The following is a 26368-nucleotide window of genomic DNA, read 5'->3' as shown; positions in this document are numbered from 1 at the left end:
AATACTATCAGGACAATAAGGGCTTCTTCTAGGTCGCAGTGTTGTATCCGTTCACGTAAAACTGCCTTTGGACAATTGACTTTCTCCTACAAAGCAATAACGGAATGGAACAAGCTCCCTACTGAACTAATGGCAATAACTGATTTTAAAGATTTTTCTGAAGAAACTAAAAAATGGATGAAATGGAGAAACCAAACCTGTCAGCATTGACAGTGCTTGAAATGACTTTTGTAACCATGTAAATGTGAGAACATAAGACATTTTTTTAAAATGTAATGTATGTATGTAGCGAGTACACTATAATCTGGTACAGAGCATCTCTACCTTGTGTTCTTCTGTATATGGTCCCTGTCAAAGAAACTAATCATAAAAAAGTCCAGATTTCCACTGGTATGATGTTCATTAGTTGTTTTTTTCAGTCCAAACAGTTCTCTTCTTCTTCTTCTTCTTGGTTTTCCTCAGTTGGAGTTTCTTTGCAGCAGGTCCACCTCCTGATGGTTGATGTTGAGATGTGTCTCATGTGTCTGAGGTGCTTCTTGAACTGCAGGAAGCATTGACTGGGATTGTGCAATATGATGCCGCCACTTCTTGATTTCTGAGGCTGGTAACTTTACAGAACTTTTCCCCTGCAGTAGAGGTAACTCTTGGTCTTCTTCTCCAGAGGTGGTCCCCCCTGAGAGACAGCTTCATGGCAGGCTTTTATGGTTTTTATGACTCAATTTTCACAGTTTCACAGATCAACAGATGCCTTAAAGTGATGATGAAGTGTTGTTTCTCTTTACCGAGCAGTTCTTGCCTTAACACAAGTTACTACAACAGTCAAATAGTGATGGTCTCAAACCACATTCAAAGGATAATTAGACAGAAAAGCAAAAGACTCTGTGGGACCTAAAATAAGAGTCCGTTTTGACAGATATTGTTTATACTAGTGTAGAGATTCAAGAATCAAGATCGAAGAGTTTTCATTTGCTCATGCAGTGACTGTTTCTCAAGGTTGCGCAAAAACAATAAGACTTTATAAAGAACAACCTTTACAAAACAATGGAAAACATCTTTTAAAAAAGTCACTAGAAGTTACAGTACAGCTACAATAAGCTAAACAGAAGGGGTAGATTACATTCAAGTCTATAAAATCTGCTTTTGAAAGAAAGGAAAGATAAAGTAAATAGTAAAAAATGACTCAGGGCATCAGTTAACAGTTTTTTTAAAATCAGTCACTAGTTTAAACCGTGCTTTGTCAACTGTTGAGCAAAAATGATTTCATTCACACCGTCAGTTTTTACAGCATCCTTCTGTTAACAGTGATTCTTGTTTCTGGCTCAGAAAGAGCAGATTTTTATTTTTATTTTTCGTATTTTGTGAGAAACAGAACATTTCTGTTACAATTTGTTGGAATCTTTTCTAGGTATAGAGTGTTTGCCTGGAAAATCCAGACTGACTTTATTTATGTATTAATATCAATACAAATAAAGGCAGTCTGGCATTGTGATGATAGGAGACGATTTCAAAAAGGAGGGGCGAACGAATGCAGCTTGAACGAGAAAGAACCAATCAGCGTAACACGGATGTGACGCACAAACAAATCGACCTTGAAGTCCATGTAGTCCAAACAACAATGGCATGCAGCTGAGAAAGCATCGCGGTGAATGATTACTGCCGTTTTTGTCACAAAAATCTGCGAATACATGGGGTACTCTCAAGTACAACACTTATTTTTGAAAAGGCTACGCAACAAAAGACTCCTTCTGAACGATTAGCGGTGTTAGGAATAACTTTGTTAATGTTTGTGTTTGGTTACGGGAGGTGCGCAGGTGTTTTATGGGTAATCCAGGCGCTGAAGATGACGCAGCATTAACTCCCGCCTCCCGTGCTATGATTGGTCGTACCAAACTTTCCCGGGAGGGAAACGCGATTCAATTCGCCCAATGCCAAACTGATTCTCCTGTATCTCCTAACATGGAGATAGGAGATTACATGGAGATTCAGTTTGGATTTTCCAAGCTAATAGAGTGTAGGTGAGATACTATCATTGAACATCAAATCATTCTGTATGATGATATGTCATTTTTTTTACAATGACATAAGACTTTCAGGTTTGCAAGTACCAGGTAAATCCAGCTTTTCAGTGATGAAAAAAGCAGTAAAAAGATCCAATATTGCCATAAAGCATTCCTAAATGTTGGTTTGCAACATAACAAACAACAGACTAATATCTCCAAAAGACAGTTTCTCATTTAAGAAATCCACCTCCTGTCTGCTCAGCTCGCTTTGTTTGTGCGACTCTCTGGCAGAAAAAGACGACGGCTGGAATAGATTTGCTGCTCTGAGCTGAACAGTGAAGAAGAAACTCTCCGAAACAGCAGAGAGGTTCAAAAGCAGCAACAACAAACAGTGGAGTCTGTCGCGGCCGATGGCATTATACTGGCCTAAATAAAGTGCCAGAAAATCACGGGCTGCTCACGTTCTGTTTATTCATACTTCCAAAGCTCATGACACAGCAACTGATGGAGAGACGACACTTAGATACTCTTTTCGTGTGAATGTGTAAGAAGAATATGTGTGTAAATAAGCATGGAAGCAAGCTGCAAATCATGCATCCTCTGCATTATTCACACTTCATCAAAGTGTTTTTAGAAATGAGGAGACAGCACATGGATTGAGGCTAAAGGTTAACGCTGTTAAACAGTTTAAGACGAGGACAAAACACCGGAGCAGAAGATAAGCAGGCAGAGTCTGTCTAAGAGGGTTTTTTTATAGAATGTAATTTCTAATTCTTGTTCTTAGTATAAGATAGAACAATGACCTACTGCAAGAAAAATGTGCAATCAGTTGATACTATTACACAACATGTTATCCAGCTGTAAATCGAGAAAAGAACAGCTCTCTTTTCACTTTCTTCTACTTTGTTTTCTCTAGTGTCTGCGAGAAGTGACACCAATGTATAATTTCATCACAACACGTGGGCCTGTCTGAGACGCCGAGGCGTTGTTTATGGACGTTTCTGCGTGAGCCTGAACGCACCGAGTCTGTGCTGTTTACTCATATAGTTGTGGTGGGCACACAGTCATCCACACCCTGTCTCTCCCCCCCACGTCTAAAAAAAGCTCCCTGCGGTTTTTGGACAGAAACCATCTGTGACGGAGAGCTAGACTGGCTGCTTCCTAAACCCGAACCCAGCGAGGAGGAGCTGAGCCACAGAGCACTGAGGGACCACTGTCTCTCAGAACGACGCTAAATTTCCACCGATGGCCGTTCAAATGTATTTGTTTCACGCAGCCGAATGGGCCTCAGCGTTCCTCGGAGGCTCAGTTGGAGTGGCCAAAAGGGAAATTATTTAGCAGCTTGTCGGTGCTGCAGCCTTGACTGGGTTTTTCCATGGAGAGGAGACAGACAGAAAGAAAATAAGAGCAAAAAATAAGGGAAGAGACACATGAAAACACACCTTCTTCATCAGGTAAACACTCAGAAAAGAGAAACTTGAAATGTTAGAGGGATGAGTGCAGGTGTGCAGCAGCAGTTAAAACAGCCTCAACTGTAGCTCCGTTTTCAGTTGAGGTGTTTCCCACCAACCGATTCCTGCAAAACACCTGCATGACATCTATCAGAGGAGCTGGTTTTCTTCTGCACAGGCCCAACAAACACCCAAAGCAAGCAGATAAGAAGCCTTGTCAAGTTGTCCAAACTCCATTTGAAGCCTGTATTTCGCATTCTATAGAAGAGCCTGAAAAAACAATCAATGTCCCTTCGTTTTGTTGCCATCTCTATTGTAAATCTCAACTCCTCCACTTCCCGCCGACCCCACAAAGTTCCCTGTTCAGTCGTTTTTAGAACACAAGTTTTGTGGACAAATAAACATCACACATCTAATTTGAGAATATCCTGTGGCATAACAGCTCCAAGAGAGGCGGAGGGCATGACATGAAGGGGCTGGAAGTGGCTTTCTGACCACATACAGAGATTTAAGAGGACAGCGGTGGAAGAAGGAATTCCAGTGGATGGCCTCTTCAACCCCTACATGGCTCCAGAGACAACAAGAGAGAAGTAAATCCCGTTTGGGATTAAGAATTTCGAGGCTCGGCTCTGTTTTGGGGGATTAAAGTTTGGACAGAGGAGATGAAGAAAGGCAAACAAAGGGAAAGAAACTCCTCGGGGAGGTCTGTGAGAGGGAAATCCCTCCTTATCTTTACTTCAGTAGCTGCTTCAAATTCCTAACAGTGGTCTGAAAGGGTCACAAATTAGAACGAAATCCCAGTCAAGATGGAGGATCTGCAAATCTGCTGCTGCACAGACAAGAGCTGCTTTTGAAATTGTCCATTATGGGATTGACGTCCTCGAAGTCCAGCAACCTCAGAACTGGCATTGGTCCCACAATTCTGCATTTGTGATGACTTGTTGCCCACATTCTTCCGTGCAACCATGAAAATCACCCATAATCCTCAGAAAACATCAGGTTTTAATTTGAATTTACTTCGTTGACTCCTTCAATGTTTACATTCCTCATTTATCAGTATGGTATGAGCCAAATGTTGGCCGCGCTGAACTCGAGCTAATCTAAAAAATGAAGGAACCCTGCCAGTAATAATATAGTTTAGCTTTAACTGCCTAAGATGTGCACCTAAAATGTTTATCACACCATTGCTCAGATGCATCCACCACTTTTTAAAGCTCTTCCTGTTGTCAATAAAGTTCAATAGCATCTTTTGTCTTTTCCATCTATCAGGAACTTCATTATGCATTTCAGCAACAAACAAGAGCGATCATTCATAAGATGAGAAACAGGCCAAGGCAGAAGGTTACATCAGTCATTCTGGACAGTTCTTAATCCTCTCATAAAATTTGGGAGTTATACAACGTCAACAGTTTGGATTCTGTTCTGTACATGAGGAGGAGGACTGTGTGAGAGTACATTCCTGCCATTTCTACATCTAATATGTGCAGAAACTGTGTTGTCCTGATGACAGGACTAAACAATGTTGGCACGAAAACAACCTGACCAGAATAATGGAAAGTGGGATCAAGAAAGGAGCGCCGAGGCACGACAAATGCTCACAACACACGCCAAGACCTTTTCACATATAAAAGGTCAACATTACTGACATTATTACAAGATGGTTCCGATGCATTTTGGGCTAGTGTTACAACCTCAGGCTGGTTCAGGGGAAAAGGGTAGCAATATAATTAGAGGAGCCAAGTTGTTGAGCATTTGAGTGTTTTTTTAAATAACTTAAAGGGGAGCCAGTGCCAAAATAACAAACCGCAAGAGAACAAGTCGGAATAAAATCACAATACAAACTAAAATACTCCAAAACTAGCAGTTCAATTGTCACCACAGAAACAGAAAAAACAGAAATAAAAACAACAAACTAAAACAGCAACTCTACTCGACAATACCTCCAAGAAAGAGGTCAAGAGTTACTATAACAATACATAGAAAAGTGAAAGCAGCAACAAAAATCAATGAATAATTCAAAATTGACAACTCTCATAACCTCTAACTTCTTCCTAGAAATGACACAAGAGAGATATTAGCAATTCAATACTTACATTAAAGATATCTTCAGTTGGACTACTCAAAAGATGTCTTAAATGCAAAATTGAACTGCAGATATCTTTAACGAGTCTCACCATACAACCCAACGATGTCAACATGAAATCACAGGAATTTTAAATTGAAGATTTTCCAGTACTGCTAGTCATAAATGCACTGTAAATAACTGTGACTGGTCAATGAGTTTGTAGCTATTCAAAATGTAGTTACTGATATCCAGCTGGAACCTATGAAATGCCTGTGGTTTGATACCAGTATCGCTAACAGACTTCGAATCTGAGACAACTAACAACTTCCTGACAGACAGACGAGTTTGTTAGCATTAATTTGTCACTTTCATTCTGGCAACTTCCACATTATGCCAGTGGCTGTAGGTATGTCTCTCTTTCCATGTGGACACACAGAAAAGCCACAATATGGCATTAAAACGTTCCCATCAGAGTCCTCGAGCACTTATAGACAATAGACCTGAAGTCCACAAACTCAGCAGGAACAAGCCTCACAACCTAAAATGATGGATGTGCAGATTTTCATGAGGAACTTGTCCCAGCAAAACTATCTATCTGTCCGTCCGTCTGTCCGTCCATCCATCCAATTTAAGGATTGTTCTGACTTTTGATCGTTTGCTAAAACACATAATCATTGTAATGCCTTCTAACTGGCAACACCTTTGAAATCTTCATGTTACTGTTATCCTCTGTGACACCAAGTCAAAGTCCTTGTATGTGTTTACTTGAAAAAGAAACATGAGTTTTTTTTAAAGTCGTTGTTTCCAATCAACGTGAGGCCTCGTGATAGTGTCCCGTTCCTCCTTTCCATACCATCTCAGCCCTCAAGAACTCACTCACTGGAGATCTACAGTTGAGGATTTAGTGCTTCAGCCTCCAAGTACAGATTGAGATCAAGCCACTGATCAAACTAAAAGACAAGTCAAGCTCTACCTGGAAGGATGAGAAGTGGTACGTCTTCAGTAGTGACTTACAAGTTTCTGAAGTCTCAGAAGTTCTTACATGATAAAACCAAACTGCTTCCACAGATTAGGAGCTGCTAAAGCACTCGACACTGTTCTTGTGTCGAGATCTTGGAACATCTCAGAGCATGTCTTACCAAGTCTTAAAATCAATCTTAAAATTGACAGGAGGTCAATGGAAAGACCAGTAGCCCGAATGCAGCTGCTCTCATAGCACCAGTATTGGCCTCTTTCTACGGACTTCCTGTATCGATTGGTAAAGACTTATCCTCCATTCATCTCCTAGGAACAGTTCGGCATTTGTGGCAATATGCTATCTTGCATATTTTTAAATTTAAAGTTACCACCAGGAGCTTAGCTTAGCTTATCTTAGCATAAAGACCATTAACAGGAGAAAGCAAAAGACAGACTAACCCAGACTGTGTTCTAGTCCAATGCTCGTCAGGTTTTGTAGACCACTGTGCAGCCAGTATCGTTCATGGCATTGCTTGTTTGCATTCCGGCTTCCAGAAGTTGATCTCCAGCATTTCACTCCTCATGACATCAGGAAGGCAAGATGGAAGCTATAACTGTTCTGGGACCAACGTGCAGTTTGTCATGTCTGAATGTATGACCGTAAAACAACGCGATCTGACACCATGACCCAAAAATAATGTAGTCTGAGTGCCGTATTAAAGGTTGAATCCTCACAGGAACACAACGCTAATGCAGTCTGACAACAACTTAAATTTATTTAATCTCCGGTCACACCAGGACAACAAGAGTTTTCCATAATTACTTAGGATGCTTGGCTCTCAGATTGTTCCCTTCACTACTTTTAAGGGTAATTTTGAAACTTAGCGTTAAATCAAAAGTCTTCACATCCAGTTTTACCTCAAACCATCAAACCAAACTAACTCTACAAACCTTCACTACTAATCAGACACTCCCAGGAAGTTATAAAATCGCCTTCCAAGGAACACTTTCCCTCCAAATCCATTGTGTGAGAACAATAGATTTATCTAATCTGGTTAATATTTTACAGATTAGTTTTACTGTTCAGTGGTTTCCTTTGTACTGAACTTATATTACCTTTCTACATGTAGTAAAACCTGGAGATGACCTTAATGTCTAAAGAGGACGTTTTATGATGCACTGTTTGAATTCACGTCTGGACTGAGCTTCAAGTTTGTGGGTAAAGTCCTGCAAAGCTTCTTGGCAACTACTAGCTAGTTCCATGCAAGTGATTTACTATTAGCTGGTTGCACAACTGAAACTAAAGATGAAGCAACTCTTGACCTCCAATCAGGAGAAAAAATGTTGTGAACAAGAAGCTAAATCTTCCAAAGATTAAGATTTTAGGGGAAGGCATTAGTTTTTAACCTAGCGAACATTATTTATTAATTTAGTGTTCGATTTTGTAAAAAAAAAATATTATCAGATATGTCTGTGTAGGTTCTCATTCATCCAGGTCATGGTTATCCAAAGTTGTTTAAATCAATCCACTCGACTTTAAGAAAGTTCCTTGAAGACGTTTCACCTCTCATCCAAGAGGCTTCTTCAGCTGAAGAAGGCTTCTTCAGATACCGGTATGTACACGTGTGGTGTTCAGGGGTTTCATGTTTCTCAGCTCATTCCTTCAAGATGTGTTTCCACATATCAGATGTACCGTTCAGCGTTCAGCTGAAGTGTGTGTTAAAGTGTTTTCCTGAACGTATGTACGTTTTCAGGCATGTTTTCCTTACGTATCCGTGTCTCAGTGTACGTAACATCACCTGTTCAATCAATTCTAGAAATATAAACCCCCACTGACAGTCTCAGCTGCTTAAAGAACCTCAGTCCAGCTCAGGACCATCTATAGATCTTCTCTTCTCTCCACTGATGCTTGTCTCTTAAAATGTCATCCCGATCAGCCGTCATGCTTTTATCTTATCAGCGGCTGACAGCCATCCTGTTGGCTCGTCCTGATAAGGAAGATAATCAAACAGAGCCAACTGAGGAGAAGGTCTTATTTCTTTAAGGTTTGGAGCGCTGCCATTACCATGTTTTTGGTGGTGTGGCTATGAGTGTCTGACATCCTGTTTGCCCATTCAAAACCCATTATTCAATTGTTCTTTCTGTGCTGCTGCGTGCGACGGCACCAATTGTACTTTCCAGTCTCGCTGATACCAGCCCATTAAACCTGGACTGTTTTCCAGCGGCTCCACCTAACTGGGACTCCATCTGCTGAAGCCATCAGACCCACAAAGACACGCTCAGGGTTGTTATTGTTGAGGAAAATGTAATGAGGGGGATTTAGTGAGTGACCCAGCAACAGCGACAAGATTTCCACAGCGCAATCTGTAAAAAGTAAATGTTCCACTTTTGATTCTCTGCGTCCCCAAGGAGGCAACATGGCAGCAATGGGGCTAATTAGTGAAAAAAGAACATTAATTTTCATTGGGTCTGCCTTCATGATGGGAAAAAATGGTCACCAGCTTTGAAAGGTTCATTCTGATTTGCATTGTATTTTAAAATCCCACAACATATTATCGGTTAACGTTCTGAGTTTGCTTAAATGTGTCAAGATTGGATCCTGGAAGGAATAAAATTTGTCTTTGGACCCTCTAAGTGAGTATTTTATCTTTTCTAACTTTATGAAATGCATCAAGTCACTCAACCAGAGACGCTTTAGGAGGGCATGTTGATTTCTAATGTAGTAGAATTCTTCTGTGTGTTGTAAAGGCAATGACGTTTTTGTGACTCTTCCTCAATCTTGAATTTTTTATATCTGTGATGCCAAATATAGCAACCATGGCACTGGGTTGAAGGACAATGCTGAGGGTCTGTGTTTTAAAGATTACAGCCCAATACGTTGCCAGAGCAGGAGTGTAACATCACTTTTTAAATGAATTTTAGTCTTTCTTAGGAAAACACAGCTTCAGGTTTCTGAAAACAGACCAAGAGGAAAAGTCCTTCCACTATAAAGATACTCTGAAAATGTCTGCAGTGTTAATTAATGTGCACCATTATTACATGGCAATGATAAGTAGGGTCCATATAGTGCTTGAGGTAACCTTATTAATCGGATCAGAAAATGTATGGTTAGATTTCCAGTAAATTGAGGAACGGAGGCTTCAGAATCAGTCCACACATCTTCTTTGTAATTTCATGTGGACAAGAACGAGAAAATCTGCTTCTGGGTTGTGAAGATGGAAAATCCTTGTTGTAAAAATATCTGTGCACATGCAGATTTGGAGTGAGAAGAGCTCTGTGTGGGTTAAATGAGAGCTCTTTAAAACAATTTGGGGCTAAACTGTTCTGAAAGATGCATTATTTGTTCATGTGAAGTCATTACATCTTCTCCTGTTCCTAAAGTTCCCTGACATTTTTTTACAATGTGAGACGAAGCAGTTTGAGTGGCTGACACCAGATCCTTCAGCTGCATGTGGACCGCATGGCAGCGTGACACTCGTATGATTAAGTGAGATGCATCTGTCACATGCATGACTCGAAGACAGACCACGTCAAATGTGAGCGTCACAACTCAAAACGAAAGTCCAACACACAGAGCCGGGAACAGCTCATTTCCTCAGAAAACATTTAGTTTGAAATGCTTTTGAATTCTTACACAACACAGTCCCCAGCAGTCAAAAGACTATTTATTTATCCGTATCGGTGCTGTTTTTAGTCGTGCTCTGTGTCCCTGTGTGGCTCTGGGGTCATTGTGCGACACAATGAAAGGTGAAACCAGAGTTTACAAATGAAAACCTGTCAGCAGCTGGTATTTAAAGCCGACAGTGAAGAGAATAACAAAGCAGACCAACACCAAGTAAAAGGATGTCTCTGAAATGTATGTTTGGCAGTATTCTGACAATTACTAATGTGTTTACATGACACTTCTGTGAAAGATGTCTGTCAGCAAAAACAATTACACTGTCAGGGAAAACAGGAGCACGGGGAAACCTCAGAACCAACAAGGCAAACGTCTTCTCTGACCTCATGTATAAACCAAAATCATAGCTCCTGACATCAAACAACACACAGTAAATATTTAAATATAATATATAGATGCACCTGAGTTTCACTGTCTCTTCACACCTCATTATTTATGACTATTTTTCCTTCTATTTTTTTTAATTACACATTTTTATCAAGCAAGTTCAAGACACAGGGGGTAATTGGGATGCAGTGCACATTATTCTCTCCCCCCCCCCCAAAAAAAAAAAAACATTCAAAAAAACTGACTAATTTCTTTCTGTAAACAACCCTCTCAGACCAACAAGCACACCTCTTAGTATGAAGACAAGAATGAAAAATAAAATACAATAACTAAATAAATATGCATGAAAAGAAAAATCAATAAAGAAAAATAATAGTACAAAATGACGAGACATTAAGAAAAAAAAGAAAAAAACATTACCAGAAATGACTGTTATGTGTTTAATGCACAAAGGAAAAGCAGTATAACATGTAAAAGATTCAGAATCAGTCACACATGATGCTCAACTTGATCTATAAAAGGAAAAGAAGAATTAACCCTCCTGCTGTCCTCATTTACAGGAACCAAAAAATATTGTTTCCTTGTCTGAAAAAAAATCCAAGAATTCAACAAAGAAATTCCCCAAATTCCTGAAAATTTGCAAAACTTTCAGGAAGAAAAAAAAACCTTCAAATGTGGCAAGAAAGTTCTTGTAAATATTTTCACAAAATGAGTAAAAATCTTCCAAAAAATCACAAAATATATCTAAAGTGATTACATATATCCACCAAAAAATGTAAAAAGATTTCCCAAAAATGTTGAAAATGTGGACAGCAGAAGTTTCACTGTGAAAATATATATTTTTTCCACATTTTCAAACTTTAAAACGGGTTAATTTGACCCACAGGACGACACCAGGGTTAACTGCCCCAAGAACTTTTATCCAGAAATCCTCAGAGAGGTTGGTTTGTAGTTCAATTTCCCAAACAGCTCCCTCGATTTTTTAGGAAGCTTTTTTTTTTTTTTTTAACTATGTACAAGAAGCACGGCCTTGTAAAACATTCACTTTGCATTTCAAAGCCTGTATTTTACAATCATGTGACAAATAAAAACTCTTAAATCTGACCACAAGTTGCACAATGTGCACTGCATAGCCGCACAGACAAGTGATAACGTACAGTATATGAGTAGTCAGTGGCAACAATGTAGCAGGAAATATAATAACAAAGGCCACAAGCTAATTTAATTATACATGATTGCAAATTTATGATGAAATAGGGAATTACTGACATGTTTTTAAATGTTTTCAACTAGATATTTTAAAAGGAACAATGCAGGTGATTTAAATGTTCAGCAACTTATTATAAATGTTTTGATTTCCTATTTGTGTGACAGAAACTTTCAAGTATACAGTTTAATATGAAACAAAAAAGGCAAACACCTTTCATATAAGGGCTACAAGTATATCTATAAATGATTTAACACCAAATAATCAATTAATCTAATCATGGCTTCAGCTCTGCATGCGTTTTTGTAAATAAATTTATTCTCTTCAAACCCCAACATATAGAAATACATCACTTGCAGCATCATTTATGTAATCTATCTTCAGTAATGAGAGTGAAACCCGTCTTGTCCTTCCACATCCTGTCACACAACAACATAATGAAACTAGTGAACAATATGTTGAAGTTAACTTGTGGTCGTCTTGGAAATAAAGCCGTCTAGTCGGGTTGAGTAACGCTGTCACAATTAGGCGAACCGCAGACCTCAACAGGAGCGTGTAAATGTGTGCTTTTGTATGTGTGTTCCTCAAAATTGCACCTAAATTTAGTCCGAGGAGGTAATTTCCTCTCTGGGATACACCGGAGCCGAGTCAGCAGATTCGAACTGACGGAGGGCAGTTTTCATCTGGCTTCAATGTCTCCATTGTGCAGATCTGAACCAGAGAAAACGCACAGAATATGTGGGAAAAACACCCACATTTTGCTCTTTCTTTCTGTGTCAGATTTTTATCTTAAATGATCTGTGAAGAGCACTTATTTTAAGCTCAGATTAGAGTAAGTTTGGTGGCTGTTAATGCCAGTGAGCGGGGAAAATCACGCCTCTAACCTGTTTACTTTCCGCCCTCAGCTCTCTGTGTGGTCTTGGCTCTTTCTAACAAAACACAAACGTCCCCAATACGTCTCAGTATCAAACTCATCCCTCACCATTGTTTTCTTTTTAGGAAAACCTTTCCAAGGGCAGAGTGAGCAGAACGTAGTCAGGGATGGCCAGAAGTCTGCGGTTCTGGTGGAACTGATGTCATTCTGTTAACATTTAAAGGCAACAACAAAACCTCTGTCAACACGAGGACGGCTGGTTAGAAAAATCACTGCTGCATGCTGTATTTGCCCACATTTTAACCCTGATCTTCAGTCAGCAAACTGCTCCAGATGCCAAACAGGACAAGCAGAACATGAACAATCAGCGACAGGAGGACAGATGAGGTGTGTCCTCATATCTTTGTAAAGTCAAATTCATTTATAAAGCACATTTAAAGCAACAGGAGTTAAATCAAAGTGCTGTACAATTACAAACAGCAACGCATGAGACATGAATACAATGACTAAAAGACAAAATGTGGACAAAAATGCAATAAAATAAATAAAAATAGAAGCTACAATGCAGTAAAAGATCAAGTCAGAGGATCAAACTCAGCTTGAATGGAAGAAAAGAGGTGAGTCTTTAGCAGTGATTTAAGGGTTTCTAAAACCTCAGTAGGCAAACTGTACCACAGACTAGGAGCAAGGACTGCAAAGACTCAATTCCATCAATTTTTGTGTTGACATCTTGGACCATCTAAGAACATCTGGTTGGTCGACCTCAGTATGAAAATATAAGAGTTCTGCTAAATACAGAGGCACCAACCCATTTAAAACTTAAAAAAAACACAATAAAAGCCTAAAATCAATCCTGAACTGGACAGGGAGCCGACCAATACTGATGTTATCCAACCCGGTCTCACGGGGATTCGTGAAACTGTCACGTAAGTTTTAGTTTCGGTTTCGTGCGCACCAACACGATTTCGTCATGTTTTTCGTGCCGCTCACCACGAAATGTTTTTCGCTGTGGTAATCACATCTGAAAGTGGTTTATACCGGCGGATTCATGACGATCTAAGCTGTCCATCGGCGTATACTGCTTGTGTGATTGCGTTTGCGGCCGCCGGCCGCCGGACATTCTTGAAATTTCTATGCAAATTGGTAAGTGTACCACCGGCTTATGGTTAGGTTATGGTTAGGTTATGGTTAGGGTTATGGTTAGGGTTATGTTTAGGGACGATGTCATGCAAAATATAGCGTTGGATTCGCCACGGTTTTACATTAAAAATATAATATAGCCATTCTTTTGAAATACGTTCTGAGTGGCACGAAAAGTCCGCCGTTTAAAATACATTGGTGCGCATTTCGTGGTGAGCGGCACGAAAAACATGACGAAATCGTGTTGGTGCACACGAAACCGAAACTAAAACTTACGTGACAGTTTCACGAATCCCCGTGAGATCGGGCTGTGTTATCAGATCACATTTCCTGTTAAAGATGAACAGCCGCATTTTGTACCAACTGCAGAAGATTCCTCATTCATTCATCTCAAAGAAACAGTTTGAATATTGGATATTTTTGAAATACAGAGTTACCACCAGGAGCTCAGCTTTGCATTAAGACCAGGAACAGAATGAAAGAGTTAAAGTCTAAAGGTAACTAAATCCACCAACTAGAACCTGTGAAGCTGGACCAAACCTGGTCAGCTGTTTCCCAGCATTTACAGTCTATATGTGACATTTACACAGAAACAGAAACAGAACAAACCCACATTCGAGATGATCTAGACTTCCCCAAAAAAGTAGCCAAGAAGAGGCGACATCAGCAAGAAGCAGCGTTAAAAGCTGGCAGTTGAGATGAACAGCGTCTAGCAGCCTCTGTCCAGTGCAGGACTTTACAGAAACAGAATGATTTACTGACATATAATGAGACTCATATGAGGTGGTACACAATCTCTGAAAGCTTTAATCATGACAGCGCAACCTATTAAAATTCTATGAATTATAATCAGCAACGTTTCAGTTGTCCACTCAAACTCAAACTACATAAACAAATCTGAAAACACGGATAAATAATCACTAATAGCAGGAAGAACAGCTTTCATTACAGATCTGCAAGATGTTTATATTGACAGGGCTCCACATCTGTGCACATGTGTGCTTTTTAAATCCTTTCCCTAAAAAACGGGGGGCTAAAGCTAAAAGAAGCCACCGTTTGTTTTCGTTATGCATCCTCTACAACCACTTCTCCAGGTACAGGAACATCGACTGAGCATCAAAGAAGCGACACTTTATCAAACATGGACCACGAGCTAAAGCTAAACTAGGAAAACCATTTTTAACTGAATGCATACATCACATTTGACTAAATCACCTAAAAACAGTCTTTTATTTTAAAACCCCTGCAGCTATTTGGCTTGTCTGATTTGTAAAATCAACTCACACTGCAAAAAAGAGCCGGTGTTGATGTTTAAAGATAATTCTGCAATGATTGACTGTATTTACTGTACATTTTTATACTCTTGTTCCATTTTCCTGCTTCGTTCTGCTTCTTTACGTTGCTCATTAAGTGCCTTTATTTAAATATTCCAACACTGTTGACTCCCGGTAATAAACTCTGGGATGCATCAGCTCCTCAGTCGTCTTAACGCTCCACATTTTCTACTTAGAATATCTGACCGGAGCTGTGTACCGTCATACAGTTTTACCTCAGTTGCCATCTGCTTTTTGTATTTTATATTATTATAAAATGTATCTGAGTCAGTTTGTGTCGTTTCAGATTCACCGTCTTAGATTTATTCAGTTCTTTATGTCTTGAAAATCCTCACAAACATTATGTACCAGAAGTTTTCGCATTGCTAAACACCCTGAGGATTAAACTAGTCCAACGTTAATTAACAATAGACTATAACAGTAATATATGGTGCACAGTTTGTGATGTGAATGTATTCTATCTCTGTGACTGATAAACCACCAACTGCACAAACCAAAGCTATTTTCTGTCTCCTAAAAATCTGCAGACAGGACTAGGCTTCCTTCTCCATAGTCTATAAAAGGGTTAAATTGTAAATCTAAGGTTCTAACTCTCACTCACAGACTCTGATTATTATGTGACTAATTCAGACTACTTTCTGAATGAGTGTTTAATAAGCTTTTTGTTTCATAATGTAGAAGCAGTTCACTGTGTGCTAAGCCACATATGTAAACCCAGCGGCTGTATAGAAATGTTCAAGTGTTATTTAAAAAAGCAAATATATGTTTCAGATTATTCCGAGGAGTTTCCCTGAACCAACATGGGGAAGTTATGCAACCATCCGCTGATGAAAAATCACTTTTGTGAAGAAACACTGCGAGGTGACCTCCTTCTTTTATTGTGAAATATCAGTTTCATTGCAGTAATGAATACAAATCTGTACGAACGTTTGTTAATAAAAGTCAAACTGACCCCGATCCGCTCCTATAAACTCAAGAAACGCACATGTATGTATGTATAAGATGCTTTAACCAAGAGGTAAAAACAACCCTGAGATTATTTACTTATAGAAGTTAATGAGACCACATTCCAGTGTGTTTTAACCAAACTCAGCTGCAGTAAGACTCATTTTCTGAAAAAATACGCTCAAGTATTTTACCTTGGGGACTTTTTTGATCTGTATTTTCTTCCAGGAGCTCTCTTGATCCTGTTATTCTTTTTTTATACTACCTTTGACCTATCGGGCGTCATGTCAGTGACACGGCCACCAAACATCTGGATAGATCACACACATCTGCAAGCAACAAATACAAAATACAACTGCTAACGCTAAGAGCCAGCCATTGACAATGCTAACATGCAGGCAGATTGTTAACCAGGTTTACCTTGACCGTTTATCTCACAAACATGCAGATTTGCTTCACTGGCACTATAAACAAACAACAGCAAAGGGTGATGGGAATGTTTCATGCAACGAAAATACTGAACAGTGACATTTTGGATTGAGGATGCCAGATGAAAAGTCAGAGATGTGCAAAGTTTGGACAATTCATCAGACAGGAAACACGAATACGGCGACCTAAAAGGGCAATCCGTCCCATAGATGTGGATAAAATGAACTGAAACATACAAATTCCATCTAAAAATCATTCTAAAATCATTACAATACATCCTCTGGGAAACCTGAATATCTGCACCAAACCAGTCTAAGTGGTGGATGTTGAACTCTTGACCTCTACACTGTGTATCTGGTGGGTATGTCATGCTGTTGGGGGCCCTCTTGTGGCATCAAACATATGGTCTGCTGGCCAAAACTGGCCCACCAGAGGGTCTAATCTGGTCCACAGGATGACTTTGCAAAGTGTAAGAATTACAGAGAACTGCAAATCGTAAATTTGCAAAACTGTAGACTTTGACAAATTGTTTTGATGATAAAGCAAAATACAAGATTATTCACTTCCAGACAGCTGTGACTAAATGTTTTGTTCCTTTGTAGACACTCTGTGATCTGGAAGTTGTTCTGCACATGTGTAAATGATAAACTGAGGCACAGTATTGTTGAAACTTACCTTATTTTTCTTAAGAAAACTCAGGATGTTCATGATGTTTAGTAAAAAGGTAGTTTATTAAATGTGAACATTTTCAGGATGTACTTTTTACACTTAAACAAAGGGAAACATTAGGAGCTGTGGTTATTTATAGGTTATTATGCTCTGATTTTACTGGTGCAGCCCAGTTGAGATCAAATTGGACGGAATGTGGCCCCTGAACTAAAACGATGTGACACCCCTGCCTTAGAGGAAAGGAAGGTTTTTTTGTAAATCAGTATAAAGTTGTTCTGAGTGATCAGCTATATCCTATGATGAAACATTTCTAGGATGACAGTAGCCACTTGTGTAGTGCACAAATAATCAATAAATGGTTTGATGAGTGTGAAAATGATGTGGATCCTACGTTTATGGGCAACTCTGTCTAACAAACATTACATTACATTACAACAGAATTCCTTTCCCTTTGCTGCAGCAATCGATTGGAATTCCCTCCAAAAATATCTGAAACTGTCAGCTCTTCCATCACTTTACGTGTTTAAGCAGAGCCTAGCTGACTGCTGAACACGCTCACTGTTTTCACTGCATTGCTAGCATAAATTTAGGCTGTTCTTAATCTCAGTTTAAACACTTGTGCATCCTTTTTTTATATGTATTGTTTATCTTTCTTCCTGTTGCTCCTAATAATTTAATTCTGGACTACAGTGGCTGAATCACTGTATACAGAATGAAACCAAAACCAGTCTGTGAGGAACTGTGAGGAACATTTATCACTGTTTTGACGTGTTTTTGGCAGCGCCGGTCTGGCTACTGATGAGAAGGGTCAATGGCTCAAACCCCAGCACTGAAAATCTGCCGCTGTCGGGCCCCAGAGGGAGTCCCATAACCCTCATCATGGTTGACCTCAAGGTTTGACTCCAATTTCCTATCAGGCTGAATTCTACAAAGAAATAAAAGAATTTCTCTGTACTGTGGCGAATAAAGGGGTCTTTTCTTCCTCTTTAAATAAATAAACGCACTACAAAATAAAGCCGTCTGTTGCCCCTGCTCTTGCTTTTTTCCCTCAGCAAACCTTCCTGATGAGTCATCAGTATCCATGACCTTGTGTGCCAGAGGGGCTTCTGGTTGTAAACACTCTGACGCATTTGACGGTCTGCTCTCGGTCACCTGGTTTCACTCCACCGCTTCATATTACACCGCAGCATTAGAGTGTGCTGTCGCCCACGTCTGGCACTCAGGTTTCTAATCATAGTCGTCTCGTTTCAGGACACCGGGTCCCGGTGGAGCGGGTCGGAGAGGGGACAGAACAAGTGGATCAAGGTTAAGGCTGATTGGTAAGCCTGTGGAGGATTCAGAGACTCATTCAAAGGTACTTAAACATGCACGTACAACTTCTAGAGTAATCTCAGCAGCTCTTTCTATAAGTTTCTCCTGCTTCAGAAAACAACAGCAGAATCCAGTCGAGAATGTCACATGAGATCCTTCTGCAGAATAATTGATAAAAGAGGAAATCTTCTGATTTTGCACATCAAAGTCGGTTTACTAGTAAACTGAAGTCAAAGTGATTTCAGTGGGGTCACATATCAGGCTGCAAAGTCTGTAAAGTATTTGAAATCCCTTCCTAAAACATACTTTACCAGAGAGCCTTTCCTGATTTTACATGAGGTTTAATTGTCTTGTAGTGTCTTTAATTTTATTATATCTTTTGACTGTTCCTACCCTGCATTGGTTTATATATAAATCTGCCTTCAAATTGATGTGAAGCACTTCATAACATGTTTTGAAAAGTGCTGCATAAGTAGAGTTTATTATTATCATTTGCATTAAAAGTCAGGTTATTTTGTCATCTGCAGCTTTGATTTTCACCACTCTTCTGCAACCTAAACTTCTTAAACTCACTTCAAGTCTATAAAGTGTCAGAAAATCAGGATGCACACGTTTCTGCAGCCTGAGCTGGTCCCGCAATCATTTATTTCTCCAAACAAAGTTTCAACAGTCTGAATCTTGACTAATATTTCAGCACCATCTTACACCGTCTCCTCTGTACGAGCCCAGCGGTGAATCACTGCAGGTGAAAACTGACCTAACAGAATCTCTTATCGCTGTGAGAATAGCAGCTTTCCCAAAGCCGCAGGAGCACCGACTTCAAAAGTTATCAAACACACTGAACCAACGTTGTGTCAAGCACACTGAGGAGATAGTAAAGGAGTGTGTGTGTGTGTGTGTGTGTGTGTGTGTGTGTGTGTGTGTGTGTGTGCGCAGTGAAAACATGCTTCCAAATGTTTACACAATGCAGTAGTGTTTTTAGCTCAGTGGGGTCTATTCTTGGAGCTCTTTCATGTTATATCCCGCTGTGGAGACAGTTTATGTATGTGTGTGTGGGTGTGTGTGTGTTTGCCAGGATCTATATTCTCACACTGTCCCATGCTGTGATGCTTCAACTCAAACTGCTTCCAGGTCTCAGCCTCTGGCCTGCAGCCTCTCTGAGTCCAGACCAGGTCACCTTTAAACTTCCTCTGCAGCTACAACAACATGAACATGGACTACTGGCAGGGAGAGATCTTATTAAGGACTGTTACAGCAGCAGCAGCATGCATGTAGCCCGCCTGATGTCACAGATCAAACACAGCTCTCATAAAAAAGCTCGCAGTCATACATCACCTGGCGCGCTTTCAGCACAGCGCAGTTGGAGACGCCAAATGCACACTGCGATCGTTTGACCTTGTTGTCACCGCGGAACAGGACCTGCTACTAACCGAACACCTGCATTATCTGAATCTGCTAGCAGATAACAGCAACGTGCACTTCTTAGTGGGCATCGCATACCCTCCCCCTTCAGGATCTTTTTGGGGTTTTTTTTGGCAGGATGCGTCAGCGCTCTGCACCGTCCTTCACTTCATGTGTGAGAAGCAGACTTACCCTCCTTCAACCGGCCTGCGATGCCCTCACATGTGAGCAGCACGTCGGTTCGTGGGCTGCAGCGCTGATGCATGCATTCGTCTGTTTCTGTCTCGTCACACTCAGCTGCAGGAAAAAAAAAAGAACAGAAAAACAGCGCTCCGTGTTGGTGCAGCTGGCAGAGGGAGAGAGAGAATGGAGGCTGTGACTGGTCCAGATCCCGACAAATAGCAGAGCAGCTGCTTACTTTGGGTTTTTTTTACAAATAAGCCACCAGATTATAATCCTTCTGAATCAGGTGTCCAGAGCCAGATACTGGGTCAGAGAGAGAGGAAACAGTCACAAGGTCTCTATTCTCACCGGGTCTCATGGAACAAAACCAAACAACTAATGTATTATGGCAGAAAAGCACCAATATTTTCTTTGAACCAAATTTTCTGCAACATGTAAGTCACAGGGAGGAGGTCTGGGTGGATGGTGGGCGTACAAAGCTCAGTCCTGAAAGACATTCACAGTGGTTTCAGTTCACTTTTAACCCTTACGTCCTTCTGCGGGTCAAAATGACCCGTTTTAAAGTTTGAAAATATGGAAAAATATACATTTTCACAGTGAAAACTTGCATATTTTCAACATTTTGGGGAAATTTTTTGAACATTTTTCAGCAGTAAAAAGAAACTTGATGGATTTTGGTTGATTTTTTTCCTGAATGTTCTTAAAGAAAATATTACAAGTTTCACTGATACATATGTGATCATTTTAGATATTTTCAGGAGGTTTTTTTGGAAGATTTTTATTCAGTTTTTGAAAATATTTACAATTTTTATTTTTTTAATTTTTATTTTTTTACTTTGGAGATTTTTTAAAAGGAATTTTCTTCCTGAAGATTTTGCTTTTTTTTTTTTTTTTTTTTTTTATAAATTTGGGGAATTTTTTGCTGAATTTTTGGATTTTTTCAGACAAGGGGAAAATATTTTTTGGTGCCCATAAATGAGGACAACAGGAGGGTTAATGCACACATTCACTCCCGCTTGGAAATGCTGCTAAAATTTTAAACCAAGAACAAAATATCACACTTAAATCACAAAAAGCACTTATGCACACACAAAAAAGGTGCAAAGTGGAACCAAAAATGGTTGTTCGGAGCAATTCCACCATTTTTGGTTCCACAGAGAAAACTTCTTTAAGCCGTTTACATTTCATTTTTTCATGCACGTTTCTTGCTAAAGGTAGCGTCTGTAGGAGTGTGAAGGAATATATGTATATTAATCACTTTTTCATGACCAATGTGTGAATGTACTGCTAACAAAATGACATCTTTCTCGGCTGTTTCTTCTGCCTGCAGCAGCCTGTTGTTTTTTTCAGCGTTTCAACATTACAGTGTTCAACCATTTGCTCAGATTTTTTTCTGGCATGCTTGATGTTTAGATTTCTTTTAACAGTGTAGGATTACATCCATGCTATGCTGGCCCTTGGTGGGATGTATTTATGATTCCTACTTTCTGTATGCTTTAATAATTGTAATTCCATGAAAGGTTTTGCATTTTCTGCCTCTCTATGGTTTGTATTCATCAGTGATGGTGGAGTTTCAGCTGCTGCCTATTTGGGACACCAAACCTTTCGTCTGTTGAAGGTCGAGCACTAAAACATTACGAATAAATATTTTCTTGCAGGTTAGACGGCGTCCAGGAGTCTGTTTAATTCACCTGCCTCATGAAATACACATTCAAAGAGTTACTTTGTCTTCAAACAAAGGGAACCTTTAAAATAATTGAGCATAGATTAGGTAATAAGTGAGGTCTTCTGATGCAGTGATCAGTTCTGTAAAGGCCAAGTGAACAACAGCAGCAGCATCTCTGCTTTTAATAGCTCCTTGCTGCACGAAAGCTCCAACGTGAGATTTATACACACTGGGATTAGCAATAGAAGGTAAACAATAAGGCAAATGCATCATCTGGCCTTCCTCAGGCTTCTCCCACAAAACAAACTGTCCTCCAGTTTACACCATGGATCTGAAGCTGGAATGTGATTAAAACAAAATAGAAATTTTCATCGGCCAATAAATTCCTGCTCGAGTGTCTCCTCCTATTCACTCCTACATCCAAACAGATGTGAGGAAATAAGAAAACAGACTCTGGTTGCCCAACAGCCTGCTTGCTGGCGTACTTGTGTGTTTCATTTTGTCGAACACGTCCGCCAGATGTTGGCCGTCCTCCTCCAGCCCACGAGGAGGATCCCGATGCGAGGGAGAGCCCATCTCCTTCATCCCTCTTTGGCCCGGCTTCATCCGTCTCCGGGCGAGTAACTCAGTGACCCACTTATGTAACCGAGGCCTCGTGGAATTCCTGCCGACGGCCGAGTTCCAGCTAAATTCTTGGTGGGAGCAAAATGTCACTTTTCACACACATACGGAAAAGCTGCCAACGTAACCCCTCCTCTGTTGTGTTAAACTGCCTGACCCACATAAAGAAAATCCCTCTGGTTCCCTTGAGTAAGTTTCACATAATTTAAATCACAGAAGATTAACCTCTTGACCTGTTTTTTTTCCCTCTTTCTGAAAGGTATGGGACATTTTTTCAAACATTCTGGGTCAGATTCTGCTGCAGCTATATACAAAAAAACCCTCTGATTACATCTGAATCACTGAATCCCCCTTTAGGCCGAGGCTTGAGCTGCCATGTGGGAAACGGTTCCCAAGGATCCAGGAGTGTCTGCTGGTGATCCCGGGTCTTTAGGGGCTGTTGCATAACCAGATTAGGGCAGTTAGTTTTAGGCTCCAGGGTCACTACGGCTCCACAATCTGAAATCTGAATGGCCTGAAGCAGCTTCCCAAACACACAGATTCTCCAACGAGCTCATGTCTGAAATCTTAAATCTACCTGGGAGAGATGCAAGTTCTGGAGCCCAAAGTCAGGGGCGGATTGCTCAGAATCTGGTGGGTCAGTATATAATTGAGGGACTTTTGAAATCCATGGAACATATGCAGCATAAATATTTGTTAAAAGTAAAAAAAAAATCATGTTTTTTTATGTTCTTTATGATCATGTCTTTACAAATGCCATCATTATTTAAGGGAAACAATCACTTATTAATAAAAAGTGACTGGATATCACTAAAATGTCAACTAAATAATCATCCCATTTTAATAACAACCACCTTCTAATTAGCTAAACAGTAATAAAATGAGCCGATTCAGAAAGAGTTTTGATTGTGTTCTTTTTATTAAGTTGAGATAATCATGACAGATGTTTGTTTTTGGCAAAATATGAAATTTTCTATGAAAAGTAACAAATTGCAGCTTTCAATTTCAAATTTTACTCAATTATTTATATGATATTTAGAAGAATTTTTCTGTAAAAATGCCATGTGGTGTTTGATTACAGGCGGCCATGAAAACAGGCCTGAAAACAGAAAAAATGTCAAATATGATACAAAAAGTCCTACAATTATACAGTCAAGCCTGAAATTATTCATGCAAATTTTGACTTAACCCTCCTGTTGTCCTCATTTACAGGCACCAAAAAATATTGCTTCCTTGTCTGAAAAAATCCAAAAACTCAGCAAAAAAATTACCCAAATTTCTGAAAATTTGCAAAACCTTCAGGAAGAAAATTCTAATAATTCCTTATAAGTTTCCCTTAAAAGTTTTATTTTAAAAAATCCCCCAAATTTGGCAGGAAAATTCTTGTAAATATTTTCAAAAAATGAGTAAAAATTTTCAAAAAAATAAATCCTAAAAATATCTAAAGTGATTCCATATATATATCAATAAAACTTCTAATATTTTCTTTAGAAACATTCACATAAAAATCAACCAAAATCCAATGAATTTCACTGGATTTTGGTTGATTTTTATGTAAATACTCTTAAGAAACATGTTTAGCATTTCTTTTTTTCCACCAAAAAGATGTTCACAGATTTCAAAAAATGTTGAAAATGTGGTCATCAGAAGTTTCACTGTGAAAATACTCCCCCCCCCCCCCCCCACACACACACACACACACACACATACACACATTTTCAACCTTTAAACCAGGTCAATTTTGACCCACAGGACAACATGAGGGTTAAAGTTACTTTTAAATGTGAATAAAAGCGCCTTATCTTATTATGCATTATGTTCAATCAAAAAAAAAATGCTGCTTGAATAAAAGCAACTTTAAGTCAAAATTTGCTATGAATAACTTCATTCTTGACTGCATGTTGACCCAGCTCTTTAGCTTTACAATCCAAAATCTGAATCGCCTGAAGCAGCTTCCCAAAGTGTGTGAAATCTTAAAGCGACCTGGGAGAGATCCAAGTAGGACTTTTTGATTGGAGCCAACAGTCAGAATCTGCTGACGGTGGGGGTGCAGTTTAGCGGTTAATGCTCCATGAAAGTGAGAAATGATTAGAAGCTGAAATAAAACCTTTAATGCAGCTGCATGAACAAAGAAAGCTCTGGACAAACCATGAAGAACGTGCGATTAGAATCTTTGCAGGAGCAGATATTTTGAAATGGAAGATTAGAAGCTGCACACTTGAGCATTTTTCATTCGGCTGTATGTTCAGATTGTGCTAAATGTGCCAAATATCACGATAATGCTGTGTTTTATCAGTGACTCAAAAATACTTTTTGTGCTAATTGTGTCTAAAACAACCATAAACTGTCTTTCAAATAATAATTCAGTCTCAAATAAAAAGCTGTGGTTCATGTGGCCTCTGACTGACCTGTTCAATAGAGAAATAAAGGCTCCTGCAGCGCCACCTTCTGGTTGATTCTACTCCTCACAGAACAGAAAAACACATAAATGAGTATTACAGTTTCTCTCAGTCTCTTTGGTACATTTTTCGAATCATCCTCGACATCTTTGAGTGATTTCAGGAAACTCTAACTCTTCACACATTTCCCTTCATAGAGAAAGCCAAGATTCCCCTGGGAGCAATTTACCCATTCAGGACAGATTTAGAAAAAAAAGTCAAATGGAAATGTGTAGAAACCAAACAACCTAGACATATTCCGACAACATGTTCAACCATTTTGCTTGTAAAGATTTAGGCAAAGAGCTAACGGCTAAATGTTGTGGAGGGTGAGACTATTCAACAGAGACCCATTATTCAACAACTAATAATGTAAGAAACAGCAGAGAATTGTCCAGAATCATTTCCATGGATGAACCAAAGCATTTGCAACTTGTTCAAAGGAATGAGAAACTGTTTTTTTCTGATGTGGACAAGTGACACAATGATGTGAAGATTGAACAAGTAGTTTTGAGAATTTCAGTTCTGATCTGAAAAATGTACCAAAGTGACTGAGAAAAACTGTAATGTGCAGTGACTGATTTTATTGCAGCAATTCTCATTTAGTGCAGATGACAGCACCATTTTTAAAAAAAAAATGCATATTAAATTAACGCTAATTAGACTAATATATTCAGTTTTTCTGACTTGTTAGCCCACTGAATCAACTTCAGCATGGTCCAGCTTCTTGTGAATGATAGCGTTGTGGAGGCTCTCTTCCGTCATTAATTAATTACGGTTATTTTGAACGTCATTTTAGGTGCTGTTGATGCTCATGTCGAGGGTGTAATTATTTCTCCACGTCAGCATTTCTTTGCTTTTCCGACAAACTATATCCAGGGCTGTTGGGTGTATTTAGTTCGAGCTGTTTAGTTAATATGGGCAGTCTATTTCGTTACTGTTCAGCAGCAGAACATGAAGTGTGTAGTTATCCCTCCTCTCCACTAGAGGCCGCTGGAAGAACTCCGTTTGATGTGAATCAGGTTAGTAAAAAAAAGTATTTTCCTTAACACTACAACTGTATTCTGCCTCATGAAGGTAACGAAAACACTATATATACATACATTTACATGTTTAATGTGCTATCTGGTGTTTATATGAAGGAAAATTAGTTTATTTGCAGCTTCCGTTTCTCTGCTTCCCATTGGTCTAAAACGTACCACGTGTCCAGGAAGTCTCAGGAAGGTGCATTTGCGAACATTAGTTGACTTAATTTACCTCAACAAAACAACACCAGTGTTACACAAGCTCTTTGTACATCTGTTGTGTTTTGTATGACGAGCTATAATCTGTAATTTGGCTCTAGTTTTGATTTTCCAATCCATGAGTTAGATTGACGGTGCGGAGAAGTACTCCGTTTCCTCAGACCTGTTCTCGGCATCGCTTCTCGGCCTTTTGGCTAAGATCAAGTGTAGTATCTGTTCTTATCAGTTTAATATCTGATACGTCCCCTACCCGGGGACCATATATTAAATTGATTTTTGGAACAGGGAGATGGAATAGGGGCTTGCTCCGTCCACTCCACGCATTGACCTGGTATTGCAGTACTTCCAGGAACGGTGCACCCCCACTAACAATGTTAAAAAATAGATGTATACAATATGCAAAGTTTGAACTGCAATTTTTCATCAC

At 39.5% G+C, this 26368-nt stretch overlaps 1 protein-coding gene and 1 non-coding gene across 3 annotated transcripts in view; one reads left to right on the top strand and one right to left on the bottom strand.

Moving 5' to 3' along the window:
- The window catches only part of LOC110964064 (equilibrative nucleoside transporter 1-like), a 58106-nt gene extending 37916 nt beyond the window's left edge, over window positions 1-20190 (bottom strand). Inside the window, exon 1 of one of the 2 annotated variants that reach the window (XM_022212660.2) lies at window positions 19982-20190. The gene's annotated coding sequence lies outside the window, so the exon portion shown is untranslated. Of the gene's footprint in view, window positions 1-19723; window positions 19839-19981 lie in introns of those variants that run through there. The other variant, XM_051959497.1, reaches the window with a different exon arrangement.
- Window positions 20191-26115: 5925 nt separating this feature from the next.
- LOC127537639 (U2 spliceosomal RNA) lies at window positions 26116-26306 on the top strand. Its single transcript, XR_007947420.1, has one exon. It is a non-coding gene; the product is annotated as a U2 spliceosomal RNA (small nuclear RNA).
- Window positions 26307-26368: the final 62 nt, after the last annotated feature.

Source organism: Acanthochromis polyacanthus, chromosome 15 (genome assembly GCF_021347895.1).
Source record: "Acanthochromis polyacanthus isolate Apoly-LR-REF ecotype Palm Island chromosome 15, KAUST_Apoly_ChrSc, whole genome shotgun sequence".
NCBI classification, from domain to species: Eukaryota; Metazoa; Chordata; class Actinopteri; family Pomacentridae; genus Acanthochromis; species Acanthochromis polyacanthus.
This window is presented reverse-complemented; position numbering and strand designations above follow the sequence as displayed.